The 25,039-nt window shown below is 47.6% G+C and overlaps 1 protein-coding gene and 1 pseudogene across 2 annotated transcripts in view; one reads left to right on the top strand and one right to left on the bottom strand.

Moving 5' to 3' along the window:
• LOC147443491 (uncharacterized) overlaps positions 1-25,039 on the bottom strand; it is a 172,506-nt gene that overhangs the window by 16,787 nt on the left and 130,680 nt on the right. The gene's annotated exons all lie outside the window — the stretch shown is intronic.
• Positions 12,793-16,993, top strand: LOC147443493 (uncharacterized; annotated as a pseudogene).

Below are 25,039 nucleotides of genomic sequence, written 5' to 3'. Positions count from 1 at the left end.
AGAGGGCGAGGGCGAGGGGGAAAGGGCGAGGACGAGGGCGAGGGGAAGGGCGAGAGCGAGGGCGAGAGGGTGAAAGGGGGAGGGGCGAGGGGATGGGAGAGGGCGAGGGGGTGGGAGGATGAGGGCGAGGGCGAGAGGGTGAGGGGGGCGAGGGCGAGGGGGAAAGGGCTAGGGCGAGGGAGAGAGGACGAGGGAGAGGGAGGGTTAGGGCGAGGGCGAGGGGAAAGGGCTAGGGCGAGGGAGAGAGGGTGAGGAGGCTAGGGAGAGACGGTGAGGGGGCTAGGGCGAGAGGATGAGGGAATTTGGCGAGGCATAGGTAAGGGGGTCTGGGGGAGGGGAAAGCTAGCGTTAGGGGCGAGGGGCGAGGAGATGGGAAAGTTAGGCGAGGGCGAGGGAAAGGGGAAAGGGAAGGGTTAGGGCGAGGCTAGGGTCTAGGGAGAGGAAGGTAATGGGTAGGTTTAGGGCTAGGGGAGGGGGTTGAGAGGAGAGACAATCTGAGGGTAGAAAAAAAAACAGGTAGCTCTAACGCTTCGGAAACTATCCGAGAGACCTTAAAGATTTAGCTAGACCAAAAGAATAGAAAGCATTGATAAAACCGAGGTACCAGAAAGAATCAGCAATTCCAGATAAAACGCGAAGTATCATCCTACATAAATACCCCACTCAAAGCATTTATGCATCTCCAAGAACTGAGTTTAACTTGAGAGCAAAATCTGAGAAAAGGAACTTAGTCAGATTGAGGAGATTAGGTTATGTCCAAGAAAGACAAAGAGTGAAGACAGAGAGAGTGAAGGATAGAGTTGATCCAAGTCCAGAATCAAATCTATGAGCTTAACAGTCTGTAGAAGGAGAGCTGCCTAAGGAGAGGGTCTAAGAGATAAGATAAAACGGAACAGCAAGAGGTGGAAGATAGTGATTCCGAAGCTATTTAAAGGTTCAGGAGTCGGCGAAGCTCAACACTAGACCCTTGAGCGGCTTCTTAAGCATGATAGCACTTGATCCGAGATCCATTGACTAAAGGCAACGTAACTCCTTCGAGAGTGGCTAATTGTACAGCGCCGTGGGGTAGAATCTCCATCACCTTATATGGTCCTTGCCATGCTGGGACCAACTTCTTTGCTTTTTTCAGAAACTTGGCCTGATAAAGTAGGACCAGTGCTCCTTGCGTTATTTGCGGCTTCCTGAGATGGCGATCATGCCAGGCTTTACGATAAATCTGCTCTGCTTCTAGAGCCAGTGAAGCCAAACCTCGGGTTTCCTCCAAAAGGAAAAGACGAGAGACAGATGCCGACCCCAAATTTCCATTGGCACGAAGAGTCCCCACTCGTGGGGATCCTGAGTTGAATTCGAAAGGTGCTATCTCTTCTAAACCGAAAGCCAATTGAAATGGGGTGTGATTGGTTGTGGCTTTGAAAGAAGTTCGATAAGCCCAAAGTGTAACGTGGATAGCTTGAGCCCAAGTCGAGGGATGAAGATGACATGCTTTCCGCAGGAGTGACATCAGAACATTATTAGTGCTCTCTGCTTGCCCTTTTGATGTAGGGTAATAGGGACAAGATTTTCTGTGAAAAATCTTGCAGTTGGCCAGCAAGGTAGAAATTGTTTCATTCACAAAGTGACTACCCCTGTCACTGGTGATTTCCAAGGGACATCCAAACCTGCACAAAATATTTTCGTAGAGAAACTTGGCTACCGTAGTGCCACTGCAGTCCGTTGTTGCAAGTACCTCAGCCCACTATGTTGCATAGTCGGTAGCCACCAAGAGATACTTCCGATTGCAAGGTTGGGCAGAGGGAGTAATTGGGCCTACAAAATCTATGCCCCATCTCTCAAAGGATTGCCATGCCATAGAGACCTGCAGAGGACGGTTTGACAGTTTGCTTGGTATAGGGCCACAACGCTAACGTACATCACATACCTTTACATAGGCAATTGCATCGCGGAAAATATAAGGCCACCATAAGCCACACTGGAGAATCTTTTGTGCAGTAATATGGCCAGGGTAATGGCACCAATGGAGCCACTATGGGCATCCTCTAAAATATACTCGACTCCATGAGGGGAGACACACCGCCTCAGAACACCATCCTGCCCTGATTTGTATAGCTGGCCCCCAATGAGAGTAAAAGGCCTAGACTTCAGCAACAGGCGTCTCTTCTGCAGAGGAGAAGCATTCTCTGGGTAGAGTCCAGTAGAAAGCAGATGCAAAACATCGCCGTACCATTCCGGTGTGGTATCCACCTTAAAGAGACTGCTATCCGGAAAGTCGTCAGCAACCCCTCCTGTTGCTTCTTCACCAGTGTGAACGCGAGAAAGGTGGTCGGCAAGGACATGATGTTTGCCAGGCTTGAGTACCACTTCGAAATCCAACTCTTGAAATAAGAGTAGCCATCGCCATACTCTACCTTCAACCTGCGGCTTGTTGAGCAGATATCGCAAGGCATGGTGATCAGTAATAACGGTGAAGTGGACCCCTAATAAGTAGTGCCGAAATTTTTGCAGAGCATACACAGTAGCAAAACCTCCCCTTTCTGTCGTGCTATAGTTGCACTCTGCCTTGGTGAGTAGGCGACTTGCATAGTGAACAGGGCGATCCAGGTTATACTCCTTACTGGGTTGAGTCAACACCGCACCCACAGCCAGTTGATTGGCATCTGTATGCACATGAGAGGTGAGAGACCAATCGGGAGCTACTAAGATAGGCGCTTCAATGAGGCGTTTTTTAAGGTATGCAAAAGCTTCAGCCTCTGCCTTTGACCATTGAAAGGGAACAGCAGCACTGGTTAGGCGGGTCAGAGGGGTTGAGCCACCTGTGCATACATGCGTATAAATCTGCGATGATACCCTGTGTGGCCTACAAAGCTCTGTACCCCTTTTGGGTTGATGGGAGGTGGTAACTTTAAGATTGCCACAATCTTCTCTGGGTTAGGCGCTAAACCTTTAGCAGACACCACATGGCTTAGAAGTGTGCCTTCAGTAACCAAAAAATGACAGTTGTTAGGATTTAGCTTTAGGCGTGCCTCTCTGCACCTGAGGAAGACAGCAGAGAGCTGATCGAGGTGTTCCTCTAGGTTTTCCACTAGGGTTGAACATTGAGCACCTGAGAATGTCGAAAAATCGTCCATGAAGATGCGAAGATGATCCGTAGGCAGAGGACAAAAGATGAGATATACCGCCCTATTGAAGGAAGGTGAGGCATTTTTCAACCCAAAAGACATTCAAGTGTATATAAAAATACCCCAGGGAGTCACAAAGGCCGTTTTCAGCTGATCACCTGGATGGATACCCAACTGATTGTATCCACTAAACCCATCCATGAAACTGTATGATACATGCCGTGCTACATCTTCGACCACACGCTCAGTGAAAGGTGTTGGGAAACCATCTGGGATAGTTACCTTATTCAGAGCACGGTAATCGACGCACACGGATTTTGTTGGATTGCTTCTTAGGCGCTATCACCATGGGTGATAACCACTCAGAGTGCTCCACAGCTACTATGATCCCTGCTTGTAAGCTCGGCCTCTGACAGGCTTAGCCCCTTCAACCAGAGGTATAGTGTGGACACCCAATTCTGGTGGAATCCCCTCTAAATCCTTGGAGGACCAAGCAAAAACATCTTTAAAAGAGTGTATGAAAGAGACTACCTGATTAAGTAATGCGGGATGCTCCCATAACCAAGTTGCTAACAGTATGTGTTGAGGGTTGTCAGGATCTCCCACGTTGACTTCTCTGACCGGGTCTAGGGTTGTAGTTGGAGAGGGTGCTTCTGAAGATGAGAGGTGAGCTGCCTCTTGGAGCTTCAAGACATCATGTGCAGGTGTTTGATCGATTGGAAACTCTGCATACTCTTCTTGTAACCATCCCTGTGGGAGCTCCTCAAAGGGTAAATCTTCAGATGCAGACGACATGACAGAGTGCTTTTGAAGGGGGTCCGACTTGGGAGATGTTCCAGGAAAGGGAAATTCTTTGGCGAGTGCATGCAGAGGAGATTTCTTCCCCCTTCGGTGATGTGTTATAGGTTCCCCAAAACCGAGGGCTTCCATCGGCGGGTCATTCGAAGCATGAGAATTTGGGGTTGACACACTTCTTCGACTGTTGTACTGTTTGCTGTAGGACTTTAAACATCTGTGTCCTCCTGAGGATTTTGAAGAGAAAGTGTTACTGGCGGCACAGGTAAGTTTTGAGTAGAGACCATGTAGCATGGCATCGAAGTGGTAGCTTCCAACCACTCTAGCAGGTCCTCGTCAGACCCATCAGGTGGGATGGGCTGCTCAGGGTCGGGGTTGGACTGTACTAACAATGAGCTATGCTAAGCCACTGGATCCATCCCTCCTTCAAGCCGGATTGGTTGCATTTGGGAGCCGGGAGTGTGTATCCACATGGCGTCGTTTTCCCAATCATGAAGTGCCTTAGTATGCCACAACCATGGTCTACCAATCAGCAAAGGAAATCCTCCCTCCACCTGAGGAAGACTGACCACCACAAAATCCAAGCTAAATGTGAAGTCTTGTACCTTCAAAGGCACCTTCTCTACTATGCCCACAGGATAGACTGTCCTTTGGTCTGCCAATGTAACAGTGAACGGAGCACGGCGAGTAGGCTGCAGACCTAAGGCTGACATGGTAAATTCAGGCATTAGATTGATTCGAGACCCACCATCCACTATCACGCCTGAGAATGACTGCCCAAGAATAGATACAGTAAGACGTGGACTTTTATAGTCGGTGAGGGGAGCAGCTGGATATGAAATCATGTAGGACTCCAGGGGCTGCACAGGTAGGTGCCCGCCACTAGGCCCTGTACCAGGGTACAAAGACTGAATTATTGAGAGGGTGTCACTTCTAAAGGTTGCATCTAGCCGGAGCATCTCATAAAGAGACACTTGCTGAAAGGTGTTCTTCAAGATTGCTTCCGATGTGGGCCTAGCTTCTACAACCTGGGTCTCCTCGGAAACTTTGACCTGTTGCAAGTCACCTACTGCTGCCAGGAAGGCTCCATCAATGTCCGAAAGCATAGAGATTGGCCTATTCTTTGCACCACTTACGGGTGCGACATTTTGAACAGGTTGCTGAAGTGTTGGACCGGATGGTCCCGTTGGAAAACTTAAACCCCGGGCTGCTCTTTGTGCTCGAGTGAGCACCCAAGTAGGCTCTGCTGCTTGTTGTGGCTGAACTGTATGTGTAGCAGGTGCTGGCTGAGGGGTGGTGTTCACTGTGATCAGATTGATTTTCGGGAATGTAAACTCTTGTTGATTTTGATTTGGGCCTGAAGATGAGGATGCCCTTTGTTTGGGACAATCTTTACTGTAGTGGTCCTTAGACTCCGGACAATGTCTGCAAGGAGAAGACCCTTCAGGTAAAGGACACTTACTTTGGTAATGCCCATATTCACCGCATCTGTAGCATAGGATTGGCCTATTAGACGGACGAAACGGGGGACGAGGTGGTCGCTGCTCTTGTTGTTGCATGATGCTGGAGGCTGAGGTGTAGAAACTTTGGGGAACTGAGGGCGTACTGGCATGATAAAAGCTGTGGGGTGCAAAGTTATTGTGCATACCTTGCTGCATAGGGGGTGTTGTCAGCAAAGGAGGCAACGGGTTTTGATGGCCGTAGGGTGAGACCATGTTGGATGCAGGTGCTAGCCCTTGTTGGAGAGAAGGACCTAGATTATGTTGTATTTGCCGCAATCCTTTGATATAGTAACAATCCTTATCTTCGTGCCCAGATTTTTCGCAGAAGTGCCAATAAGCCCAAAGGGGACAGTCCTATGGAGGATGTCCAGGAGAGCGACAAGAGCTGCACCATACCATAGCTTTGGTCTCCTGCTGAGACCGAAGCTCTTCTAGTTCTCTCTTGATTTGATCGAAAGCCTCCAGGTGCGATGGTTTCTCTTGTCTCAGAGAGATTAATTTCTTTTCTTGGAGGGCGAGTTGTAGTTTGAGGGCTTCGAGTTCCCTGCGCAAGGAAGTCAAAGGATCAGCAGGGCTTCCTTCAGAGAACACAGAGGGAGTATCTATGTGAGGAGAGTTGTTGAACAGCTTCCTAGCCCCCTCTATTCTAGTAGCAGCTGCGATGAATTCCTCCAGAGTGGCGTCAGGTCGGAGGCTCTTCCGGAGTTTTTGCTGAGAGGTTTTTGGAAGCGCCTTCTCCACCCACTTCTTCACCATGAATTCACCGGGTTGCTCGGGAAGCTTGGCAACCAGAGACTTGGTTTTGGTCATAAGCTCCGCAAAAGTCTCCTCTTGCTAGAGCACCATGTTGGCCAACTCATCCAACACTTTCTCTTGGTAGTCGCCCGGCTTGAAAGCTGCACAGAACTGTTGTCTTAAGTCTGCCCAAGTTGCAAAATGATTCTCTGCAAACTGGCTGTACCATTTGTCTGCTAAGCCATCCAAGGTGGATGGAAAAAGTACCAGATAAGAATCTTCCCTGTTAAGACCACGTCCTCTACAGAGAGATACGAACCTCCGTGCATGGTCGTCCGCATCTTCCGAGGAGAGTCCTTTGAAGGTGGGGAACTTGATGTTTACCTTGGCCAACACGCTAGCCAACGCCTACATGGCCCCTTGTTGTAGCAGAATAGGAGAGGCTTTACTAGAGAAGGTGATGAAGATGTGGAACCGGATGAAGGAATGGGAGAAGAAGGAATGGGGGATGGCGTATGTGGAGGTAAGGTTGATGAGTTTAATGGACTTCTACTAGATACCACCGGGCGTCTTCTGTTATAGTGCTTCAGAGGGCTTAGAAGTGCGCTTTGACGCTCAACTGACCGCCTTGTATGTGTCATGTAGTGAACAGTGAACAGCACAGGTCTAACACAGAACAAGTGAGGATAGTGGCTAGACCACCTAGTCCAGGACCAGTGACTAGACCACCTGGCTGGCAGGACGAGGAGGACTGGACCAGGGCGAGGACTAGACCAGGATAAAAGACCAAGGACCAGGGACGAGGACTAGAACGAGGACCAGGACTTGGACTAGGGCGAGACAAAACCAGACTTGCAGACTATCTACACAGTGTAAGCAAGTGTGCAGAGCCAGGTAACAACCAATTAGCTTCACGATTTTATCCCCACAAGAGTGAGCCTTCCTTTGAGGTCCCACCGTGATCGCCAAAATGAGAGCACCTATAGCACGGATAACGTGTCGTGCTCTCTACAGTGGGTGGTCCTCAGTGCAATGTGCGTGACAATCTCACTCAAACAGACTGAATCTCCCTCAAACAGACTGAACAGAAAGGAAACAATAGACGTCAACAGAGCTCGCAAAGAAAAAACAACAGACCAGAACATATGACTCGACTATCTCAAAGACTGATACAGACTCTGGCGTGGCAACACACTCAGCTCCAGCCAAAGACTCTCAAGTACAATGGGGGTGTCGAGGCTTAGATGTGCTGGGATGGTGAAGACTTACTCTGAGTAAAGACCCACTCTAGACGACTACGTACAAGATAATCCCACTGGCCCAAAACGACTACTCATATCTACCGTCATCAAGAGCCACCAACGGCTCATAAAGAACATCATCTAAGTCTATCCCCACTGGGTGGTGGTGGTGACCTGGGCAGGATGTCCACTAGACCACCCTGCCACGTGTCTCTGCCCTAGTGTGAACCGACCAGACCAAAGACCGACTGACCAAAGCCCAACTGTAAACTACATGTGGCTCAGGCTCAGGGCAGAGACGGGAAAATACCTTTACATTGCTATCTGTTACTTTCCTCCTAGTACGTCAGTATATGCATCACCTAGGGGACAATCCCCCTTCGCTATTTTGGATAATGACATATGGGAGTTTTCTAAGGATCGTGACATTATCATACTAGGGGATTTCACTGCTGGGACTGCCCACCCCTAGACAATATTTTATGATACCTCCGAGGAAATGCTTAGGGAGCTGGACGTTACAGAGATGGGTCTATCCAGATTATCACAAGATGAGGAATACACGGAATATGGCAGATACTTGATAGATATGGGAACCGCACATTAACTGGCCATCTTGAATGGCCTACAAAGATTTTCGACAGCTGGATGTTTTACTTGCTTTCCACACCGACATGGTGCCAGCACAATGGATTATGTTATGGCCCAGCCAGGTCTCATTCCATTCTTTCAAGATTTCATGGTGGGCACTAGGCCCGTTGGAGTAGCAGTTGATCATGCTATCCTGTCCTTCACCTTGACGTTTCAGTTCAGCACAGCTCCATTAGGAGAGGTCCCTACACACATCCGGTATACCTTCATGAGGGAGACGGACTCTGAGTATATGGATGAGATATACAGGAAGCTATGCACCCAGCAACCAAAACGGCCACTAGATGAACTCACTCAGATACTGACAGAGACGTTCCATGATGCAGCATCAGAAGCATACCCCCACAACCACCCTACACAGAGACGATCTAGAAAAATGCCCCAGAACAGTTGGTATGATGAGGAGCGTAGAGAGATGAGAATCAAGTTACAGAGGGAAGCTCATGGGTATTACCACACAGAGACAGTCACGGACTATCTTTTGCCGCCTAGTGCGACGAAAGAAAAGGGCTTATTTATCCCAGCTAGAGCAAGATCTGTATCACCTATTTATAAGTCGCGACTGAGGCAAAGCATGGAGGCTATTCCACGAACATTCACCACCACCAGCGGTCACCTCCACCGAGACATGGGGGGAATATGCCACATCTCTCTACACAGCACCAGGAAAACCACCTCTGCCGGACCCACTAGAGACATGCCCGGAGACATGTTCTTTCTTTACTGCCGAGAGGGTAAGGAAAGCTATTGACAAGGAGAGCACATGATCATGATGGTCTGGTAGCAGAGCACTTAATCCATGCCAGAGATATGCTTGCAGAGCTCCTGGCTATGATGTTTAATAGAGCCATGTATGAAGGCTTCCCCGAGACTTGCAGTATGTCCACGATTGTGCCTTTTTTCAAGTCAGGAGATCCCATGATTCCTCGGAATTATCGCACTATCATGGTTGGTCACACACTAGCTAGGCTGTATGCATCCATTCTTGAACAGGAGCTGAGTAGATGGGCAGAGCGAGAGGGCATAAGAGCACCAGGGGAAGCAGGTTTCAGGTGAGGTTTCTCCACTCTTAACCAGATTCTGACACTCAAAGCTACTATGGAGGAGGGTAGACACCATGGCAAGAGGATCTATTGTAGCTTTGCGGATTTCCGAAAGCCTTCGACACAATGCCGAGAGCCAGACTTATACGCAGATTACAGGACATGGGTGTGCCTACAGAGCTGATTTGGGGGATTCTGGCTCTATACAGGACAGTGATGGGGCGGGTACGCACCACTGAGGGAATGTCTGACATGGTCCTCTCCACTATTGGAGTAAAGCAGGGATGCCCCCTATCACCAACTCTTTTTCGGATGTATGTGGATGAGTTTTTGGACTATGTAGAGCGTCAGGGGGACACGGGGCTCAGCTCGCAGGGACATGGATTCCGCTGTTACTATATGCTGATGATATTGTGCGGATTTCTGACTCTCCAAAGGGGATGCAGCGTCATTTGGATGCTCTGCATACATTTGCTCGTGACAGTGGATTGTCTGTCAATCTGGGGAAAACCAAGGTTATGGTGTTCAACACCACACCACAGTGGGTCTGAAGGTCGGCACCCACATTTATGTATGGCCAGGAGAGAGAGATCACCAGACTCATATGTCAGGATCTGATTCAGCTAAATACCAGGAGCACATGGATACAACTGACACAGGAGTTGGGCATGAAGATGGCCTTCTACAGAGAGCATCTTCTCCAACTCACGGAGGACGGCTTTGTGACTAGGCCTGCATACATGGACACACTTATCTCATGGGATACGATGCGCTATTGGACAGATACGCACATCCTCACATCAGCTCCAAATCGAGACTGGCTGTTTTCGAGGGGTGCCGACAGGAGCTAGGATACGTCACCTATGTAACTTAGAGCCGAAGACAGAATTGCACTACACATGTCACTGCCCGGCATACTATGAGATACGCGGCCGCTTCCACTACTTGTTCAGAGAAGGGTTCGGATCTTTTTCTTTTTCTAGAGTCATGAGATACAAGGATCAGAGGTGTCTCGAATTGTTCCTGCTAGAGCTGCGCAGACTTAGGAGAGCTTGCTAAGGACATCAAAGAAAAGACAATCTCAGAGACGAATCACAGATTTCTTTACACCAGCCAGAGAAGAGCCAACGGGGCAGTCATTACAGTAGATCTCAGAGCCTACTCATACTAGAGGTACACTGCTTGATAGAGCCACGGAGCTTGGCAGATCCAGACGTCCACGACCTCGGGGGGTCTCCCGCTACCGACGAAGGCTCCAACAAAAGATACACATCCCTCTAGCTCGACATGCAAGACGCCCAACCAGAGTACTGACCATGGAGGAGGTCGATGAGACCCGACAGCTACCGATGAGAGATTTCATATGAACCCACAACCCCCCCCCCCCCCCCCCCCCCCCCTCTTTTCCTTTCTCCTTAGTGTTTTAGATTTGGTTCTTTGTAACTCGTAATTTTCATACTCATACATGGTATCAGATTCACCAATTGTAACTTTTTGGTCTCATAGGTCATTTTGGCCTTTTGAAGACGTTAATATAACATTTCATCTCTCTCTCTCTCTCTCTCTCTCTCTCTCTCTCTCTCTCTCTCTCTCTCTCTCTCTCTCTCTCTCTCATTATATTGACACAGGAGGAGATAGAGGTGCTCAGCTTGCGGGGACATGGATCCCTCTTTTATTATATGCGGACGATATTGTGTTGATATCAAACTCACCAGAGGGTATGCAGAGACATTTGGACGCATTGCATAGTTTTGCAGAGGATAGTGGATTGTCTGTCAACCTTGGTTCATGGTATTTAACACCACGGCACAGTGGGTTAGGAGATCAGCACCTACTTTCACATATGGGCAAGACAATATGGAGTACACTGATGCATACACATATCTTGGGGTGGTCTTTAGTGGACCGAGGTTCACACTGAAAGTGGCAGTAGACACTAGATTGACTCGTGCCTATGCAGCCCTAGGCGGTTTAGAGAGGATTTGTTCGCAGGTTCAATTCCAGGAACCTCGAACAAAGCTCTGGCTTTTCGACACTTTGGTCGCTTCAGTTATGCACTACGGAGTTCAGGTTTGGGGACCGTCTGTTGACAATGCTGGATGGAGTAATATGGAGAGACCATTGATATCTATGATTTCTAGGCTGATTAGAGCCAAGGCCTCAGTCCCACATGCCATCATACGAGCGGAGCTGGCTGCCCCACCTATGGAGGGTGAGGCTCTCACCAGATGAGTATCATTTGTACACAGCTTATGGGACACCACCAGGGACAGGTATACCAGGCTTGCTCTCGAGTCATCTAGACAGCTGGCATTACAGGGAGATACATCATGTTGGTATGCACAGATGAGCTCATGGTTTCAGAGGCATGGTTTCAGCATGGACAGGCTGCCCCCTTTCCAGTATTCTCTTGATGCATCATCTTTGGCTCTTACACGGATGGAGACTACTAGACTCATTCGGCACGATCTTATCCAGCTTGATAGCAAGAGGACATGGATAGAGCCATCACGGGAGTTGGGTACGAACAGGGTTTTCTATAGAGAGCATCTTCTCCAACTCACGAAAGACAGATTTGTCACACGGCCCAGTTACATGGACACACATCTATCTCATGGGTTACGATGTGCTATAGGCCAGATTCGCACATCTTCACACCAGCTTGGGATTGAGACAGGTAGATTCAGAGGCATACCAGCAGACAGTAGGATATGTCAGTTATGCCATGCAGAGCCAGAGCCAGAGACAGAGTTTCACTACATATGTCGCTGCACAATCTACTATGAGATACGGGGACCCTTTCATTGTTTATTCAGAGATGGTTTTGACTCGTTAGATAGAGTCATGACATATCAGGATCAAAGATGTCTCGGATTATTCCTACTTGAGATACAGAGACATAGACGCTCTATTGAGTGGGCAAAGACAGAGACAATCCCAGAGACACATCTCAGATTTCTTCAGCCTGAGTACCACAGAGGCAGAGGGGACACCACCATCACAGAGCTTGGTTCCCACCCATACACACACCAGCGGTACGCTCATTGATCGAGCTATAGAGTTAGGGAGATCGAGACGACCGTGACTGAGGGGGGGAGCCACGCAGCACCGACGGAGATTGCGGCAGAGGATCCACAGGATTCTAGCACGACACCCAGAGTGTCGATCAGGATGGGCTTCATGCTACTGCTATATTGTATCATGGTGACACTTATCCCCACTTTGTACCTTTATGGCATGATACCATTGATCAGCCTACCAGCCAGCCATAGGAGTCGGTAGCACTCCTATCAGTTTCTTTGTTTGTAGTCTTCTTTGTTTGTACCCAGACTTGGTACTAGACTCATCATTGTAATCAGTTGGTCTCATAGGTCATTTTGGCCTTTTGTAGACGTTAATATATCATTTCATTTATCTCTCTCTCTCTCTCTCTCTCTCTCTCTCTCTCTCTCTCTCTCTCTCTCTCAACACCCTCTTCTCGCATGTACAGATGCCATCTCTCTCTCTCTTCTTCTTCTTCTTCTTCTTCTCTCTCTCTCTCTCTCTCTCTCTCTCTCTCTCTCTCTCTCTCTCTCTCTCTCTCTCTCTCTCTCTCTCTCTCTCACAGGCTCGCGCCACTCCCCCCCCCCCCAGCTTGCGCCAGCGCCACCCTCCCCAGGCCCCTACCTGGTCAGCAGCGGGCTCACTTTTTAGTACCTGCTGCATTTTTGACTGCTCACACCAAGCTTGGACAGGTCCTACACGCAGGCCCTTTTCCATGAATGCAGGTCCAGCCATACACACAGGAATTACACACAGGAATTCTGTGAGAAAGAAGTTTTCAAAAATACAATTTCTGCAATTTTTCACAGAGATTTTGCAATTCTTGCAACTTTTTCAGAAGTACAGAACAGGTGCTTTGTGCAAACCTACACCGAGACGGGCCCGACATGGCGAAAGGAGTGACCAAAGAAGAAATGGCCAAGATGGACGACAAACTCCACACCGCAATCAAAGAGAACAAGAAGTTGGTGGACTCCACCATCAACACTATCATCAACCGCCTCTCCAAGCTTGAGAAAGAGGTGGAAGCCTTGCATAAGGAAAAGAAGAATGGACCAAGGAGAAAGAGACTAAAGAACAAGAGCACAAGAAGGAGACCAACAAGTGGAAAGGAACCCAAGAGGAATGGAAAAAGGAGGAGGAGGAAATGCAAGAACAAATGGCCATCCTCAAGGCCTCCATCGCTTCCCTCACCCCCGAAGAAGGGGAAATCAATAATGAAACCAAAGAGGCCATTAAAGAGGAGCTCACTAAAGCCCTCACCGAACGCTTGGAAGACACTCTCGAAGCAACGAAAGAGGGATGGGTAGAAGTGGTCAAGAAGAACATCAAGAAAGAAGCAAAAGAGGATGCACACAAGGAATAAGCTCTCCTTGTACACACCACCTTCGAAGAGGAAAAAATGCGCCATGCCCGTCGCCTCAACATACGAGTCACCGGCATTGAAGAAGTGAAGGACTCCACCCCCGAGAAAGATGGCAAGACTTTTATGTACCACTCTTGGATACAAAATAGAGGAATCAACCCCCTTCACCAAAGCTTGGCGAGCCGGCAAAGACCATCAAGACAATGCCTCTTATCCTCCAATTTTCATCGGAGGAAGCACGGACCCTTTTCATTCGAAAGAGGGTAATTTCACGAGGTCTCACGGGGCCCCCCATCTACCTAGATGATGACCTCACAAGGATGCAAGTAGAGCATAGAAGAGCATGCATGCCTCGGATACAACAAGCGCGCAAAGAAGGAAAACGGGCCTCCTATCGCGACGGTCGCGTCATCATTGATGGCAAAGCCGTAACATAGGGATTCGCGGCCTATGAGACACTATACGAGGAGATACACATGGCAGTTTGGAACTGCAATGGCTCTTTGTGGACACATCCAGGGAGACTGGAAGAGGTGATGCATGGTAGAGACATCATTCTCCTCACAGAGACACACGAGAGTTCATAGAGAGGCCTACCCCGAGTACAGGATTACCAATGGGAGTCTACACACAGGAAGTGTACACGGCACAACACTTCTAGAGGATCTGGCAGAGTAGCAGTCCTCTACCGCCACTCACTTCATAGCAGGATACAGATAGTAGCACGCGATCCAGAGGCACACTACATGTGGATACGGATTGAGCTATCTGAGGAGCACATCCTCTACATCGCCGTATGCTACTTTGCACCTAGAAGCACAAGGTTTGCACAGACAGGTGGAGGGGAGACAGAGGAGGTACACACACACGGAGGAGAGGAGGAGGATGATACACACTCACCATATGCATGTCTTAGGGACGAGATCATGGAGTACTCTAGACTGGGTGAAGTCTTCCTCACGGGGGATTTCAATGCCAGGACACAGAGGAGACAGTGTGATATTTACGACTTCGACGACTATGGAGGACACAGGGGCAGAGAGGATCTCTAGTGATACCACCACACCCACACCATATGGGAGGCACCTACTTCGCTTGGGATCACAGCACCGTCTCGTTATCTATAACGGGATGGCGCAATGGCCATCATCCGGCGGCCTGACTTGTATACCGCCATCAGTAGCCAGCGGAGGTACTACAGTGGACTACATCATTGGCTTCAGAGAGACAACCCACCTACTCACATCCTTCACCATCCCACCATTGCCTATTGGGGCTGACCACGCATATCTCGCCCTCTCTCTCACTGGCTCACCAATCTCACATACACCACCTACATCCACACCATACACCACTATACACTTCACACATGAGCTAGCCCACGTTTACTCATCACATGTATATGAGGGGATCTACACTCTCGACCCACACACACCACTCTCTACACTCACTAGCCAGCTCTCAGCAGTTCTACACACCTCAGCCCTCAGCTGCTTTCCACACACTACCCACAGTGGCCGACCCCCCCCCCCCCCTTCTGGGACGATGCCCCAGAATTGCTGGAACGACGGGGAGTGCAGAGATCTATACAGACAGCTACGGGCTCCACGAGCCTTAGAGGAGATTACTGAGAGCGAGGTCAGACGACATGTCACAATTGTGACTTGTTACACTCTTCTTGATTCATTACAGATGCACATGCGAAGTGTGACTAACCCAGGAGGACTCCTGTTCTCGAATGGTCACACCCCTTCGCCCAAAAAACATACCTCTTCGCCAAAAGCCACACTCCTTCGACGACTGGTCACACCCCTTCACCATACGGATGCGACTCTTCACCCAATGGTTGCAGCTCTTCGCCGAAAGGAAGTGTCTTTTCGCCTAAAGTCATGTCTCTTCACAAAGAGACATGCCTCTTCACTGACGACTATTCAATTCCTATAAAAGGAACCCTTGTATCACACTTTCAATCAATCAAACACAGAGTCTTCTAAGTCTTGTTCTAAGTTCAATTTCAGTTTCTTAAGTCTTAATCATGAGTTTAAGTACTTAATTAAGGATTAGTGACTAGAATCCTTACAGTGGTATCAGAGGAAATTTTTCCCGGGACCCGAAGGTTGTGAGCCTCTCACCCTCACCGCTACTCTCCCCCTTCCCGGAGTTGTATGGAAGCCGAAGAAAGATGGCCATGAGGTAATTTTTTTTCTCAAACACATACATAAAGCTAAGCAGAAGATGGCAGAAAGCATGGGTGTTGCGGCATCCCAGTTGCACTTCAAGAGTAAGTCTCTCCAATAGTAGGTGACGCTTCGCGTGGATCTCCCTTGCGCATCAGCCGCGAGCCCATGCATCCAGGCCGCCCCTTCACCCGGCAACTCGCTCTCACGGCAGCCCAAACATGGCAGCGCTGGCTGTTTTTCCAAGAGGCAGCAGCGTGCGTTTTAAAAAGCCAGCAGAGCAGCGTTTCACATAAAAAAAGCCAGCGCTGGATTTTTTTTAACCAAGGCCACCCTTTTACTTTAAAAGATTTTGGCCGGCCGCCCAACTTAATTTTAAGTGGGCACCCTTGGGCAACCCTTTGTGGAAAAATTAAACAAAAAAAAATACCAAGAGGCTAGCGGCAGCCAGCGCAATGGCCAAACAGCGCCATCATGAGAGAAATTCAGCGCACCCTCTTCTGCTAACTTCCAGCGCCACCAATTCTGGCCATCAACAGACGCGCACGCGGGCTTTTTCAGAGTCATGGACGACGATGCCTTCGACGTTCCCGTCAATTTTCTCTCGTACATAGACAAGGTACCCGAAGAAATATTGCCAGAAAATCCTTCTCCGACTCCCGAAGTGATAATTATACCAGATACCCCCGAAGCAGAACCCGTACCCGAAGTGGAACCTGCATTCGAACCGGAAGTCATTCTTATTTCGGATTCCCCGTCTCCACTTCCAGTTCCAAAGGAAAGACAGGTTCCCGACTTCATTCCGGCACCCGAGCCTGCTCCTATACCTGCTTTACAGCCAGCAGTGTTGCCCCAAAATTACCTGGTTTATGTCACTCATCGGCATGCCTCGCGCTCAATCACAGGGCTGGGTGGTGTGGCATATCATCGTTACATGCGAGCCTCTTCATTTGCCACACTACGAGCACATACTGAGCCGGTACCCCCACTTGGCCTATTCTCTGACGGAGTGTCGCGTAGATTCAGTAAACGACATCCTTTCCCAACACCCTTTAGTTCGGGTTCACAACGAGTTACAGCTTCCGGACTACACGCCTTTGACGCCAGACGACACACCTCCTATCGACGAGGTGGAAGATATCGAGGATTCGGATCTTGGACCAGATTTCTTAGAGGAGTGGGACGCAGCATCAGCAGCAGCTTCACCTTTTTACGGCAACCACACCTCTCCAGCTTCTCCGAGATATTCCCTCTGAGCCGTCAGAATGTCAAGCCAGGCAGTGCTGCACCAGACAATCCGATAGCCATCCTCAAAGAACAAATGTCCATCCTCCAGGAGGCCCTCTCCACCGGTCTTGCATCGATGACCGCACGTTTGGATGTCCTGCAGGCCTTTTCTTCTTCGAGGACGCAGCCAGCTACCCGTTCAGTTTCTTCGGTAGCAGAGTCAGTTCCTAAGCAAGTCGACGCTCCAAAACCAGAGGTAGACAATCCTGAATTGAAATATCTTTTTAAGATAATAAACACAACACAAAAAAAGAAGATAGATGCAAGCCATACAACGGTCGTCGCGATAAGCGCGTGCTGGACCATTGGCTTTTCAAAATGGAGGTCTACTTTTCAAATACTGATCTCATTGAAAGCAAGAAAGTTGCTTTGGCTAGCTCTCTACTAAAGGATACTGCATTCCTTTGGTGGCGTCGCCGCATCAAAGATGGAAAAATCACCGCTACTTGGGACAAATTCCGGCGCGTTCTTTGCAAGGCTTTTGAGCCTGCAAATGCCGATTTCCACGTTTGGTCTTCTCTCCGCCGCTTGAGCCAAACTGGCTCCTTGGCCGCGTACATCTCAGAGTTTCAGAAATTAACTCTTGAGATAGAGACACTCAGTCCTTCCGACAAACTCCACAGTTTTGTTGACGGACTTGAGCCTTCCCTGCGAGATGATGTCCATAAATTTAACCCTGCCACACTGAATGCTGCAATCGCTTATGTTGAGCGTCTTGGTGACAATCGGCGTCCACTCAGAAGTTTCCTTCCTGGTGATCGAGTTTCCAATTCTGCAAGCTCTTCACAACGTAATTACCAAGGACAAGGTGGTCAAAATCAGCGTTCTTTCTCAGGAGCTCACTCTTCGAGACAATACTCTGTTGGACAAACTTCTTTCCGACCCCAATCTTCTGGACAAGCAGCCACTTCCAGAGCCTCCTCTTCGGTAATTAGAATCGACGAAACCATCGTCCCAATCATAGAAGGAATGGTCGTCGTAATTTTCGGCCGAATACGTCCTCTAGACAGCAATCCTCTTCATCAGCTCCTTCAACCTCCAACTCCAACATTATGTACAATTTGTCATGGAGATCACAGATGGTATGAATGCCCCAAGAAGCCAAATCCTTCAAATCCTCGCCAGAATTCTCACATGGAGACCACAATTGCAGAACCTATCCACAACCAACCTCCTGCCCCATACAAACAGGCAGCACGTTGTGTTCGAGTTTCCAAGGTTGTAAGTGCCTTAATGATGAATGCTCGGAATCACATTACTACTCCAGTGGATCTTTCGAATCAGATTCTCAGCCTCCTTGGCTTTGTTGGCAAGCAGCCAATCAACGTTCTTGTGGACAGTGGGTGTTCTACTAATTTCGTCAACACATCTTTGATTACTAAATTGCGCCTTCAAACTCAACCTAGTGAGGCAGCTTACCAAGTAGAACTTGCTGATGGTTCCTTCCTCGAGTGCAACAAAAGGATTGAAAAGCTGGATTTTCAGATACAGGATTACCAAGATCAGCTTGGTTTTTCAGTTATGCCCTTGTCACATTACGACTTGATCCTTGGCCAATCTTGGTTATTTCAGTATGATCCAATAATCAGTTTCAGAGATCACTCAATTCGGCTCTTTCACAAGCAACAGGAAATAGAGCTTCGTGGTCTTTTCAGTGCCAAACCCATTATATTGGTATCTGCTTTACAAGTCAAACGGCTGGTTCAAAAATGTGATTGTGCTACTGCCTTAATCATGTTAAGAGATGTTAAACCCGGTGCAGAAGAAGCAGAAGTTAAATCCTCCTCAAATATTGCCTATTTGCAACAACCCTTCTTTCAACCACATTTGGACTTGTTTCCCGATGAGCTACCAACAACTTTGCCTCCTCGGCGTCCCGTGGATCATCCCATTGATTTGATCCCCGGCCAACCTCCACCAATTCGAGCCCCTTATCGAGTTTCATACTCAGAGTCTCAAGAGATACACCGGCAGCTAGAAGATTTGTTGGATAAGAGTCATATTCGCCCAAGCAAAAGTCCCTTTGGAGCTCCTGTTCTATTGGTCAAAAAGAAGGATGGATCTATGCATCTTTGCATGGACTATCGTGCTTTGAATAAGTTGACGATCGAAAACAAGTTCCCCCTACCTCGCATTGACGAGTTATTTGATCAGTTACTGGGAGCAAAGATCTACTCCAAAATTGATCTAAAATCAGAGTATCACCAAATTCGCATTTGTATTGGTGATGAGTACAAGACAGCTTTTCGCACAAAGTATGGTCACTATGAATTTCTGGTATTACCATTCGGGTTAACCAATGCCCCGCCTCTTTCATGACGCTGATGAACGAAATATTCGGACCATACTTGGACAAGTTCGTGATCGTGTATTTGGATGACATTTTAGTTTTCAGTCGAACGATGGCTGATCACAAGGAACATTTGAAGCTTGTCTTCCAAGTTTTGCGAACCAATGTGCTATACATCAATAAGAAGAAAAGTGATTTCTTCAAGAATCAGGTGGAATACCTTGGTCACATTATTTCTGCCAATGGCGTTGCAGTCGATCCCAAGAAAATACAGGTCATAGTGGATTGGCCTTTACCGCTCACCATCTCATATGTGTGCTCCTTTTTGGGACTTGCAAACTTTTATCATACCAAGGTCCACAAATTCTCCGACATTGCAGCTCCTTTGACTGAACTTACCAAGCAGGATAAACTTCAATGGACTGAAGAAGCAGAACAGTCGTTCAAAGCCCTTAAACATGCCTTGACGACAACTCCAGTTTTGGCTATTGCAGATCCTACTCAACCTTTTCAGGTCATGACCGATGCGTCAGATCGTGCTTCTAGAGGTGTTCTTATGCAGAATGAGCGTGTCATTGCTTTTGAGAGCCGCAAATTTTCAGCCATACAAATGAGATACCCAGTTTATGACAAGGAATTTTTAGCCATTGTTCATGCTTACCGCACTTGGAAACGTTATCTTCTTGGCGCAGATTCCGTGGTGCAGACAGATCATCAATCATTGACATACATTTTTACTCAACCGGTGATGAATCCTCGTCAAGGACGATGGGTTCAGTTCTTGGCAAATTTTCATATGATTATTCAATACGTGCCAGGCCTTGCAAATGCAGTTGCAGATGCCTTAAGCCGTCTTCCTCGAGCCATCAACTTCGCCATTTCCGGTGTGCAGATAGAGATACCTGCTTGTTTCAAGCATGAGTATTTGACAAATCGAGATTTTGGGGATGCATTTCAAGCCCTTAAATCCTCTACTCCGACTCCTGCAGAGATGAATATGTTTACAGCTTACACCATTGTCAATGACTTGCTGTATTACATTGATCGCATTTGTGTTCCACACAATACACCATTGCGGAAAATTTTGATCCAAGAACATCATGAAGTCCCTTTTGCTGCTCATCCAGGCATCAACAAGACATACAGATTGTTATCTGCAACATATTTTTGGCCACAAATGCAGCAAGATGTTATCAAGTTTGTCAAAGCTTGTCATTCCTGTCAAACAATGAAGGCCTCTCGACAACTCCCTCAAGGGTTACTTCATCCTTTGCCCGTACCTCAAGAAAGATGGGAAAGTGTCAGCATGGATTTTATCACTACATTGCCTCGTTCTCAAAAAAGCAATGCACAGATTCTCGTAGTGGTGGATCGGTTTTCAAAGATGGCACATTTTATTCCTTGCAAGAAAGCTGCCTCGGCACCGGACGTTGCGCAATTGTTTGTGCAACACATTTTCAGATTACATGGATTACCAAAGTCTATTGTTTCAGACAGAGATCCAAAATTCACAGGGCATTTTTGGACATCCCTTTTCAAATCCCTTCGTACAAATTTGTTATTCAGCTCAGCATACCATCCTCAAACTGATGGGCAGACAGAAAGAGTGAATCAAATTTTGGAAGAAATGCTTCGACATTACATACAAATTCGATTGGGATCATGGGAAGAGTCTTTGCCACTAGTAGAGTTCGCATACAATAACTCTATCCATTCAGTAACTGGCATGACTCCATTCCAAGCAGCTTATGGGCATACTCCTCTTATACCGACAAACTTTATTCTTCAACACAAAGTAGCTCTAGCAGATCAGTTGGTTCAAGAAATGCAAGATGTACTTATTCAAGTACGTGACAAGTTCGTTCATATCCAACAAAAGTACCAGAAACAAGCCAATAAGCATAGACGACATGCAGATTTCCAAGAGGGAGATTTGGTTTTATTATATGTAGCACCTCATCGCTACAAAACTGTGAAATCGGTCTTTCCAAAGTTGCGCCCTCGCTTCTATGGACCTTTCAAAATAATCAAGAAGTACTCAGTTGTCAGTTACAAGTTGGAACTTCCACTCTCATGGGGAAAACTTCATCCAACTTTCCACATTTCTTGGCTCAAACAATACATACAAGGAGATTCGCCAATTCCAGACTTATCTTCTTATGTGCCAGAAATTGAAGATGAACACATAATTCTTGTTCCAAAAAAGATTCTTGATGTAAGACAAAAAGAAACAAGACGAAAGATCACAACAGAATTTCTTATCAAGTGGATGGATCATGATGAGTCAGACTCAACTTGAAAGACGGATAAAGATATGCAGCAGTACCCAAACCTCCTTCAAGAATTCTTTGAAAAGCGGAAGACGTTCATCTAAACACGGGCTTTTAATGTAAATGGGAGGGAATGTCACGATTGTGACTTGTTACACTCTTCTTGATTCATTACAGATGTAGATGCGAAGTGTGACTAACCCAGAAGGACTCCTGTTCTCGAATGGTCACACCCCTTCGCCCAAAAGACATACCTCTTCGCCAAAAGCCACACTCCTTCAACAACTGCTCACACCCCTTCACCATACGAATGCGACTCTTCACCCAATGGTTGCAGCTCTTCGCCGAAAGGATGTGTCTTTTCGCCTAAAGTCATGTCTCTTCACAAAGAGACATGCCTCTTCACTAATGACTATTCAATTCCTATAAAAGGAACCCTTGTATCACACTTTCAATCAATCAAACACAGAGTCTTCTAAGTCTTGTTCTAAGTTCAGTTAAGGTTTCTTAAGTCTTAATCATGAGTTTAAGTACTTAATTAAGGATTAGCAACTCGAATCCTTACATTAAAGGGGAACTTGCAGCTTGCAAAATTATGCCCAAAATGGAGGGGGAAATCAACCCTCGATGTTAAAGGAGCTCGAAGAAATTAAAGAGCAGGTGAAAACTCTGCGCGAAGGGGAAGAACAAAACTCGAAAGAGGCTTCCTCATGGGCGGAGCGCCTTTTTAAAACACAGGAGAAGGTTGACGAAGCAGAAAAAATGGATTGAAGGTGCAAAGAAAGGGAAGGCCCGGATGCCAGAAGCCGCACAAAATTCTACCATCATCAATATGACCATTGAGGAGGAACAGAAGAGGAGAAATAGAGCCCTCCATGTGCGTATTACTGGTATCGAAGACACCAAAAATGTAGAAGAAGTGAAGGAACTCTTGCAACGCATGGGCATCCCGGAACCTATGCCCACAGGTGCTTGGAGAGTAGGAAAGAAGGGAGTGGATGAGAAGGGAAACGTCAAAGAGAGCACTTATTTTGCGTTTCCCGACTTTGGAAACAAGGAAGGAATTCCTGAAGAAGAGACCAGCACTTAAGAAAACTGGGATATTAATGGGGAATGACTTTACTTTAGCACAAATAGCACATATGCAAGAGTTGATGCCAGAGATCAAGGCAGCAAGGGAGAAGGGAAAAATTGCCTTTTATAGAGGAGGAAAAGTAGTGGTTTGCCTTTGAGGATAGCTTCAGAGATAGAGACATTGTCTTTTACACAGAGACACATCAGAGATCTGGACAGTTGATGCCAAGTGTGATTGGTTATTCATGGGAGACAACTTGTCAGCCAGACACTAGATCCCAGCATGGGAGTCGAGGCTCAAGAGGGGTAGCAGTCTTATTCAGGGAGGAGTTGCAACCGCTATTACAGATTGTTCGGAGAGATGACCAAGCGAGATACATGTGGGTGAGACTGAGAGCTGAGACGGGCAGATTCTTATACATTGCTATATGTTACTTTCCCCCTAGCACATCAGTCTATACCTCACCTAGAGGGCAATCCCCTTTCTCTATACTTGATGATGACATATGGGAGTTCCCTAGAGATGGAGATATCATTCTCTTGGGAGACTTTAATGCCAAGACGGCCAACTCCCAAACGATATTTTATGATACCTCGGAGGAGATGCTTAGAGAGATGGATATATCGGAGATGGGGCTGGACAGACACTCACAGGATAGAGAGCACACAGAGTACGGGAGATATCTCATGGAGATGACGACTACGCATGGTTTGGCCATACTTAATGGTCTAGAAATTTTTCCTTCGTCTGGGGGATTCACATGCTTTCCACGCAGACATGGGGCCAGTACAGTGGACTATGTCATGACTTCACCGAGCTTCACCTAGTATTCAGGATCTCAGTGTGGGACCTAGACCTGTTGGAGTAGCAGCAGACCATGCTCTCCTGACTTTTTCAGTCTCTTTCCAGTATAGTGCCTCTCAGACACCACGGAGGATTGCACACACACGGTATACTTTTACACCAGAGACGGACTCAGTTTATGTGGAGGAGATTTACAGGCACATGTGGGTAGCCGAGCCTGTATATACCGTGGAGGAGATCATCACTCTATTGACGGAGATCTTGCATGGGGCAGCAGCAAAGGCATACCCACACACTCAACCAGATCAGAGAAGACGTTCTGGGAACATGCCTCAGAATAGTTGGTATGATGAGGAGTGCAGAGAGATAAAAGTTCAGATTCAGAGCGAGCTTATACTTGGAGTCATTACATATAGACAGTCTTGGATTGCCCTTCGGCGTTTAGTGCGAAGTAAGAAGCGGGCCTTTTTAGCCCAGATGGAACGTGATTTGTATCAGCTCTTTTTGAGTCGAGATTCAGGTGAGGCCTGGCGTCTCTTCCATGAGCACTCACCTCCTCCAGTGATTACTTCTCCCGAGAGTTGGGGTCAGTATGCAGCATCATTATATATAGTACCTGGGCAACCACCATTAGCAGACCCTCTAGAGCCATGTCCAGCCACTAGTACCTTCTTTACCACTGAGATGATGAAGAACGCCATTGACAGGATGAGGACTAGGAGAGCATATGATCATGATGGTTTGGTGGCAAAGCACTTGCTACATGCTAGAGATTTACTGTCAAAGGTTCTTGCACGGTTGTTTAACCGTGTCATGTGTGAGGGACTACCCGAGTCTTGGAGATTATCTACTATTGTACCTCTCTTCAAAGCAGAGGACCCCACGGTGCCAGGGAACTACCGAACTATTATGATAGGGCACACATTGGCACGGTTGTATGCATCCATTCTTGAACAACAACTAAGTAAATGGGCCGAAAATGAGGGCATACGAGTAGCAGGACAGGCTGGATTCAAGAGGGGTTTCTCCACTTTGGACCATATTCTTACATTCAGAGCCATTATTGAGGAGGTCGGGCACATGGGAGACGGATGTATTGTTGCTTTGTGGACTTCCGCAAAACATTTGACACAGTGCCGAGGGCCAGATTGATGCGCAGGCTACTCAAGTTGGGAGTACCCACAGAGATCATATGGGGGATCATGGCTTTATACGGCTCAGTGACTGGCCAAGTACGCACTCTTGAGGGGATTTCCGACATTGTTCATTCCACTATTGGAGTGAAAAAGAGGTGTCCTTTGTCCCCTACACTTTTTGGTATGTATGTAGATGAGGTCTCCTACTACATTGACAGAGAGAGCGACAGAGGCGCTCAGCTAGCAGGGACATGGATCCCTTTATTATTATATGCTGATGATATTCTGTTGATATCAGAATCACCAGAGGGCATGCAGAGACAGTTGGATGCATTGCACACCTTTGCAGAGGATAGTGGATTGTCTGTGAACCTTGGTAAAACCAAGGTTATGGTGTTTAACACCACACACAGTGGGTCAAGAGATCGGCACCTACACTCGTATATGGTCAGGACACTGTGGAGTACACAGATGAATATACATATCTGGGGGTGGTATTCACGGGACCG

Source organism: Adiantum capillus-veneris, chromosome 13, assembly GCF_014529385.1.
Source record: "Adiantum capillus-veneris isolate H3 chromosome 13, ASM1452938v2, whole genome shotgun sequence".
In the NCBI taxonomy this organism is placed as follows: domain Eukaryota; kingdom Viridiplantae; phylum Streptophyta; class Polypodiopsida; order Polypodiales; family Pteridaceae; genus Adiantum; species Adiantum capillus-veneris.
The sequence above is the reverse complement of the archived record's forward strand: the minus strand, read 5'-3'. Positions and strand labels throughout refer to the sequence as shown.